This window comes from Pyrus communis, chromosome 7, assembly GCF_041283825.1.
Source record: "Pyrus communis isolate YQ-2024b chromosome 7, ASM4128382v1, whole genome shotgun sequence".
Classification (NCBI taxonomy): domain Eukaryota; kingdom Viridiplantae; phylum Streptophyta; class Magnoliopsida; order Rosales; family Rosaceae; genus Pyrus; species Pyrus communis.
In genome coordinates, this window is record NC_142571.1 from 16,726,622 (window position 1) to 16,736,142 (window position 9,521).

A 9,521-nucleotide genomic window follows, 5' to 3' on the forward strand; every position below is an offset into this window, starting at 1 on the left:
TTCTTCAATTATGTCTTTATCATCTAGTCAAATAAAAGCTTCGATAGCTTGGGTCGACCATGGATCCATAACGTTCAGTTTTTCCAATAAAAGCTTCAATTACTTGGGTTAGACTATGGACCATAACGTTCAGTTTTTCCAAGTACATGTGATGTGAGTATGTGAGTGAGGGATTTAGTGTTAAACTATCATGTGATATATGTACGTAAAACCCTAGCTAATGAGGAAAACGTTTCATGGCAACAATGCGTTTTCATGAATATACCAACGCAACACTTTACATGCTTTGTAATATATGTGGAGTAAAAAATAATCAACAAAATTATAGAGGTGACATGTGGATTTTTGGGTTAAAAGGACAAAATTACCCTTGAGGCACGCCAACAATCTCACGCGCATGCAATAAACAATAACAGCTCAATCAAGGAAGAGCCAAAAGTGATCAAAATGGTACTTATTCAAATCCCTCTCATCACTCCTTGTCAAATCCTTATTCAAAAGGCAACTCCCAAAACTTCCTATTTAATTTAGGATTAATTACTATGTTAATTGCAAGATATTATTTCACATAATATCTTGCAATTATTCTCCAATTACACCATAGATGGCCAACCACTATTTTGTTAAATAATGTCGGCCACTCCCCTATAAATAGCCCTATTATCCTACTAAAAAGTTAAGCCATTTGCTACCCACAAACTCCTAAACACATTCTTTTTCAGAATTCTAACTCTACCATTGGAGATTCTTTGGCCAAACCACCCCCCCTCCCCCAAATTCATCGTGGGCGTGTAAGGCTTTTGGCCTTAATCTTAGGTTTTATTATTTTGTAGGTGCATTTTCATCAAAGGAGAATATGGTGGAAATTTGCATCCACAATATTGTACATAAGGAGGGAATAGTAGTGTGTTAATATATAAAAACTAGTAGCTTTCGTCACTTAGTATTTCAGTTTATTAGTGAATCCACTTGTAAGTAATAGGTTTTAAGTTTAAATCTCATGAACAACAAGCTTAACACCAATTTATTTTCTCGTCCCTTAGTGTGAATATGTCGTTGTATCAATGAAAAACAAATACTTTCCTACCTTAAGACTTTTGAGTACATAATTAGAATATAAACAAAAATGTACACTTATTTAGTTTTAGGAAACGATAACCATACACTTTTTTCTTTTCTTGTTTTACACATTTATGTCTAATTTTGTTATCTTCCCAGCTTTATTTATGCAACTTGATAGCTAAATACTTAGAAAGATGTGTAAGAGGAAAAATAAGGTGTATGTTTATCACTTCACTTGATTTTAATGTATATCAGACAAGCTTCTAGTGAAAAAATATTGGACGAAACACCCCCCCCCCCCAACCAATTCATTGTAGTTGCGTGAGGCTCTTAGCCTTAACCTAAGGTGTTGTTTGTTTTGTAGGTACAATTTTGTCCAAGAACAAGGAGGAAGAAATTTGCATCCACAAATTGGTGCTTTTATTGAGAGTTGAGTCACACACTCGTAAAAGACTCTAGCATCTAAGGTTTTTCGTTTTCTTGTTCATTTGTAGTTTTTTCGTACGTTCTTATTCTTAGAATTTTTATTTCTAAAAATTCTTTGATAAAAAGTAAAAGAAAAGTACAATGGCAAGAGATTCGGAAACCTCGACGAATGGAAATTCCAACATTCAAGGATTAGGATCACGACAATCTACAAGGCTTAACACAACGATGAGTGGAGCGGCACCACCCCTATAGGGCACTACCGTGGCAACCACCACGGCAGCCACCCTCGGCAAGTCCCATAGCACCACAACCATGGCCCAAGTCGTGCCATTCAAGCCTACACGGGCCCAAGCCCAAGGCGAGACGACCTGAGCCATTTAAGCCCGACGCGAACCCAACGCGTTGCCAAGCCGAGCCCTAACCTCGTACCCACGTGCGCCATATGCCGAGCAGCCCATTCTCATGGCCTAGCCTCTTCCTTCAGCCCAACCTACTCTCTTGGCCTTCCAAGCAACGCAAATCGGTCCAAGATTAATTCAATCGTCCTGGCTTTAAATTTTTGGGGCTACAATTGAACCAGGGGCATTCTCACCACATTTCTCCGTAGATTTGACATTTCCCAACTCAAATCTCGAGCCCGGAGTCTACCACACTTCCATTGCTCAAGGAGACGCATTCCTTCCAAGCTCTTCCAACCCAAATGGAGAACAACACTTGTCTTGACAAGTCGCACAACAAACGACCTTGGTGAATTAGCTCTTGCAGCGCACCGAAATGCAAGGTACCCTAGACTAGGTGTCCCGAAGTAGGACAATGGCAGACGAATAAGCTCTCTAGTGGCGTCCCAGCAAATAACCACTCGACCAGCCACGAACTGAATGTTCGGGCAGTGTACACTCTCGATTGGGGCCCCAGGGATAACGTATACTTCCATCTTAGTGTGCGGAGGAGCATGCACTCTCGATTAGCCCCACAGATGAGCATACATTCACGGTTGGGGCCACACTCCAATAGTTAGCATGAGCAACCTTCCAAGCGAAGTGTTCATTCGCGGCTAAGCCTGCAAAAAGCAACCTAAACCAGTAAGTCACGACCGGGGGAAGTCGAGAACTCTGCTACCCTAACAAAGGCAAATTCAGGAAGAAGTAGATAGGCACTTGATTGAGCGATTGAGCGATTTCCAACGTAACGAGGTCACCAACGAGGCATTACGACGGGACATAACCAACATAAACAGGTCAACCTTCACATATGAGATCGTGTAGGCAAATCCTCTACATAAGTTTAGCATGCCACATTTCACATCATTCAAAAGAAATGGAGACCCAAAAAGACACTTGAAGCACTATCGAAGCGCAATGATCCTTTATCAAAACAACGACGATCTCATGTGCAAGATATTTGCCATCACTCTAAAAGACGAGGTGCAAGATTGGTTCTACACCCTGCCGCCACAATCCATCTGGAGTTTCAACGAATTTTCTTTGGTTTTCACTAAAGCATAATATCGCTCGATCAAGAAAAAGTACTACCACTTGTTCAATGTCAAGAAGAACCCAAAGGAGTCACTTCGCGACTATGTGAAGAGGTTCAAAGCAAAAAAGGCAAAGATAGTTGGATGCAACGACTCGATAGCTAAAGCAGCCTTCCAAAAATAACTCCCAACAGACCACCCACAGTTCAGATAATTGATCATGAAAGAAGATCTAACTCTTGTAGACTCTTTTGCTTTAGCAAAGAAGCATGCACTTTGGGACGAAATTCGTCGATGCCCATTCAAGGCAAATCCGAGTGATCTTGAATACGAAGTCCCTCACTATTTTGAAAGAGATTCAAGGTTTGACTGGACAAGTAGCCACATCTGAAGCAGCAATAAGCTCTACCCTCATACGAGAAGAGCTGAAGGCTCAACTACCTGTATTCCACAGTTCAAAAGCTCTCATCGATACGGAAACCAGCTACCAGAAATTCAAAAGCTAATTTTGGCGACAGTTGTTGCAACTCGGAAGCTCCAAATAAAGGCAGCGTGCTACTACATGTAGAACGACATTCTCGCCCGAAGATTCTACATTGGACCATATCTCTACTGCCTAACGCCTCCCGACGACCCAAAGGTTCTAAGCTCAATCCACGAAGGCGTTTGTGGAAATCACTGTGGAGGCCGATCCTTAGCGCAGATGGCTCTTAACGCATGCTACTACTGACCTACCATGCACCAAGACGCTAAAGAGTTAGTACAAAAGTGCGACCGCTGCCAATGCTACAAGCCGGTACCAACACTACTTGCCAATGAACAACACTCGTAGATGAGTTTTTGGCCATTTATACAGTGGGCAATCGACTTGGTAAAGCCAATACCGCCCTTTACAAAAGGCAGAGGCATGATGATCGTGGCAACCGATTACTTCACCAAATGAGTAGAAGCAGAGCCTATGACAACCATGACTCAGATGGACATAGAGCATTTCATATGGAGGATCATCATTTGCCGATTTAGTATCCATCAATCCATCGTCATTGACAACGGCCCGTAGTTAGTAGGAAAAAATCTGGCGAAGTTCTTCCAAAAGTATGGCATTAAACAGTACATGTCCACGCCGAGATATCCTCAAGGCAATGGGCAAGCCAAAGCATCCAACAATACGATCCTTGATTGCCTCAAGCAATTCCTCTCTGACAAGAAGGGAAAGTGGCCAGATGAATTCCTTGGATGTCTATGGGCATATTGCACGATCAAACGATGAGCCACCAATAAGACTCATTTCTTTTTGCAATTTAGTTCAGAGGCAATTATTCCTCCCGATGTCATCGTGCTAAGTATTAACACTCTACTGCCAAGCATTGAGCAAAACAATAAGGAGATGGCCATAATCATAGATCTGGCAGATAAGAAGCGACCAGACCATCACCAGCATCGCAGCCTACCAGCGGCAGCTTCTCTCCAACTACAACAAAAGGGGCAAGATCCGGCAATTCCAGCCTAGAGATCTAGTCCTAAGAAAAGCCTTCATCACTGCCTGTAAAGAAGGCTCCAAAAAGATAGATTTTATCTGGGAAGGTCCGTACAAGATCAACAAAGTAGGTAGTAAGGGTAATTACACCTTCGCCACCATGAACGACAAAAAGATCGAAAAGTAGTGAAATGCCTACAATTTGAGGAAGTACCATGTGTGACTTCCCGCTACATCAAAGCCCGAAGGCTCAAGTAGCTCGACGGGTACCACCTCATAAGCCGAAAGTTATCCAGTTGTTATGCAGTTCCTACCTCACAGCTAAGTTCTCGTTTGTTTCACTCGTTTTTCAGTGAGGAATTCAGAAGTAATCTACAACTTGGCTCGGCTGCATGCTTACAATAACTGATCACCCTTGCACTTCAAAAGAAGACCACACCCTTCTTAGGGACTCATCGTAAGAATTGCATCCCCCACCTCTAGGGACCAACTATGCTTTCCGGTGCAAGAGGGTAAAACACTTCCTTGACACTCATCTGGGTCTGCTCTCCAGTGCGAAAGGATAAACTAATTGCTTTCCAGTGCTAGAGGGTAAACCAATTCCCCGACACTTACATGGGTCTGCTCTCTAAGGCGGGAGGATAAACTTACACTCCAAATATCCATATGTGGATGAGCTGGGCTGCCCCAGTATAACTAGGTGCACGATGACTTGCGCAGGGATTCCTAGAAGTAGTCACAATGGTCTTTTTCAAGGCTTAACTAACTGAAGGATTTTGGGTCTCTTGGCCTAATTCGCGGGGAACCGGGCCTCAGAGATAGAGGAGCTACATTACGTTGTACGCCTCATAGACAGCTACCCTGGAACCCTAAAGCTGCTATCGAGTACACTGAGGTAGCCTATGGTTTCCAGAAGACTGCCTACGGCTTGCCCTTCGAGCAATAAGTCGCGTTAAACTTATACAACCGCACATTTCTATGAAAGGTTAAACAAGTTGGCACGTATATACAAAGCTTCGTCCACTACTAACGTGCTATGTAGTAGATGGGCTTAATTTTTGCCAAAGCATGGAACGACCTACACCAAGTCCTAAAGTGTTGTGATACTTGCTACACAACCTACGAAATTGGAGAAAACCAAGGTTAACAGCCTAGTGGTCACGCAGATTTGTTTGCTTCTGTAAGTAAGGCGTCCGACTGCCGACCCTATGGCTAACAACTTTACGAAGTTCTACACCAACACCTACGATTGTATAGGCTACGCGGGCCTGTCTACTTATAGAAAAGAAGCACGTCTGCCATTGATCTATAATGTCTAAGGTTAAGGCATAAACTAAAGAAGCAAAGGTGGAGAAAAGCGAATGAAGCAAGTTTATTAAATTTTCTAGCAAAATTGATAAACAACTAGCAAAGGCCAAATGAGTTCAATCAAAACAAGAGCAACAAGGAAAACAAAGAAAATCTTAATGGCTACGTAGAAGACTACTTTTCAGCAGCTTGGACATCCCACGGCTACTCGGTTGTCACACTTTTAGCAGTTGCGACGCTCTCAGTAGCGGCACCATCTGGTGCTTTACCATCAGCTGCCCTAGCCTGGGCATCAACTTCTCCGACTACTTCACCAATGGACGACTCAAAAGTAAAGACGAGCAAGTCATCCGAAGAAATAGAGAAGGTCTCAAAGTCTTTACCAGAATACTTAAAGTCAGATGGTCGCCTAAAAATATGATCTACATAACCCACCTTGTAAAAATCAGCTAGACTCTGACGCACCTTGAAGTTCCAACACTTGGGGTTCAAGCCTATCAACGACCTTCTTGAAATGGATCACTTGGTTATAAATAGCAATTAACTCTTCATCCTTCGCATAAGCAGCGGAATGAAGCTCAGAAACAGCACGCTCAAAATCTTGAATCTGAGGTATGTAACATCTGACATCCTTCTCTGCACTTCCATACTTAACTTGGATTGCGTCAAGCCTAGTCTTTAAGTCAACGATCTCTTAGTGAGCGGTCTCAAGCTACAAAGAAGTGAAGGCAGAGATATTAGACCCCTTCAAAGCGACGAGCTCAGATTCCAACGTCTTGATCTTTTCGGCAGAAGAATAAGCTTCGGCTGCCACAACCTTTGCCACCTCTTTGGCAGCCTTGATATCCTTTTGGTCAATGAGCCTAGACTAGGCTACCAGAATAGCCGTCTTCTACATCATGGCAAGTAGAGCAGTCTTCTTATACTTAGGTCGTATGCTTCGCAAAGGAACTTGGGCAAACAACCCCTCTAACACCATCGACAAACTTGGCACAAGCATCCATGTCTTCAAGAAGATCTGGTTTCAAAAGCGCACATATCTGAGCAGCCTCTCTGAAGCAAGCTTAGTGGATTTCTCACAATTGCCTACGCGAGCAGTCTTCTCTTTCACAACAGGCGAATCAGTCTCAGCGACAAGAGGAATGGGCCTTGGTGCCACTTTAGTAGTATAGTCACTTTATCACTCTCCATAATAGCATACCTCTCCAAAGGTGAACCAAACTTAGCTCCCAATAGAAGTCTTGTTACATACTTCGACATAGGGGTCATGATAGGACTTTTACGCTGAGTAATCGTACTAGCCATTCTCGACATGGCAGGTGCCACAAGTTCAGATCTAGCAGCCTCATTTTCTTTCCCATTGGAAGAAGTCATGTCAATCACAGGCTTTTCGGTAGCAGACGAACCCTCACGAGCAGCGGAGGAGGAATTCTACAGTTTTTTCTCGACCGGCATCTCTTGGCGAAGAAGATTAAGCAGCCAACACCATTCAAGGTAATCAACAAATTTAATAAATTTGCTTCCTTCGCTTTTCTTCATCTTTGCTTCTTTTGTTTATGCCCAACCTTTGACCTTTAAACCAGCGGCAGACGTCCTGCTTTTCTATAAATAGACAGGCCACGTAGCCTATGCAGCTATAAGTGTTGGTGTAGAATTTTTGCAAGGTTGTTAGCCATAAGGTCAGCAACTGGACACCTTACTTACAGAAGCAGACAAATGCGCGTGACCACTTAGCTATTAACCTTGGCTTTCTTCAATCCTTTGAGTTGTGTGGCCTACATCACAACATATTAAAGATTTTTGGATCACAAAATTCGCTAACCTTTCATATCATAACTACGCGGTTGTATGGAATTTCGTAAGCAAAGGTCCGAAAGAACTCCTTACTGTTATGTAACCAATTTTGTGGGTTGCGTAGCAAGTATCACAACACTTTAGGAATTAGTGTAAATCTTAAATGATCATTTTGCGCTTTGGCAAAGGTAAAGGTTCGTATATAAACGCTAACTTGTTTAACCTTTCACAAAAACGTGCAATTGTATAAGTTTAGCGCGGCTTACCGCTCAAAAGGCAAGCCGTAAGCAGTCTTCTGGAAACCGTAAGCTACCTTAGTGCACTCAATAGTAGCTTTAGGGTTCCAGGGCAGCCGTCCATAGGGCGTACTGCGTAATGTGCCTTTTCTATCTCTGAGGCCCGGTTCCCCACGGATTAGGCCAAGAGACCAAAAATTCTTCAGTTAGCTAAGCCTTGAAAAAGACCATTGGGGCTACTTCCAGGAATCCCAGCATAAGCCATCGTGCACCTAGTTATACCAGGGTAGCCCGACTCATCCACGTTTGGATATTCGGAGTGTATAGTTTATCTTCCCGCATTAGAGAGCAAACCCATGTGGTTGTCGAGGAATTGGTTTACCCTCTCGTACTGGAGAGTATAGTCGGTCTCCAAGGGGTGTAATTCCTGTGATAAGTCCCTCAGAAGGGCGCGATCTTCTTTTGAAGTGCATGAGTGATCAATTGTTGTAAGCATGCAGTCGAACCAAGTTATAAATTACTTCTAAATTCCTTATTGAAAAATGAGTGAAACGAACGAAAACTTAGTTGTAAGGTAGGAACTACAGAACAACTGGATAGTCATCAGCTTGCGAGGTGGTGCCTATCGAGCTGCTTGGGTCTTTAGGCCTTGATCTAACAGGAGGTCACGCGTGGTACTTCCTCAGGTTATAGGCGTTCCATTACTTTTCGATCTCTTTGTCGTTCATGATGGCGAGGGTGTAACTACCCTCGCTGCCTACTCTGTTGATCTTGTACGGACCTTCCCATATGGGATCCATCTTTTTAGAGCATTCTCTGCGGGCAGTGATAAAGGCTTTTCTTAGAACTAGATCTCCAGACTAGAACTATCGATATTAGCCCTTTTGTTATAGCTGGACAAGAGCTATTACTGGTAGGCTGCGATGCGAGTGATGACCTTCTCGCGTTTCTCATCTGCTATATCTAAGTTTGTGGCCATATCCTTTCTATTCTGCTCGATGCTTGGCAATTGAGTGATTATACTTGGCACGATGACATTGGGAAGAATGATTGCTTCTGAACCAAATGCCAAAGAGAAAGAACTCTCACTGGTTGCTCGTCGTTTGGTTATGTTATATGCACCATAAACATCTAGGAAGTTCGTTTGGCCATTTTCCTTTCTTATCAGAAATGTGCTGCTTGATGCCATATTTCTAGAAGAACTTCGCCAAATCTTTGCCTACGAATTGTTGGCTGTTGTCTGTGATGATGAATTGAGGGGATGCCAAATCGACAAATGATGTTCCTCCATATGAAGCGTTTTATGTCCGTCTGAGTTATGGTTATCATGGGCTCTGCTTGCACCTATTTGGTGAAATAGTCAGTTGCCATGATCATCGTGCCTCTGCCCCCAATAGTGGGTAACATTGGCCCTACCAAGTCGATTGCCTACTGCATGAACGACCAATGACTCGTCTGCGGATGTAGTTCACTGGCAGACAGTGTTGGTACTGCTTGTAGCGTTGGCAGCATTTGCACTTTTGTACTAACTCCTTACCGTCTTGATGCATAGTAGGCCAATAGCAGCCTGCGTTAAGAGTTTTCTATGCTAAAGATCGACATCCAAAGTGATTCCACAAATGCATTCGTGGATTGAACTTAAAACCTTTAGGTCGTCAGTAGGCACTAGACAACGGAGATGTGGTCCAGTGTAGGATCTTCGGACGAGAATGTCGTTCCATATGTAGTAGAATACTGCATT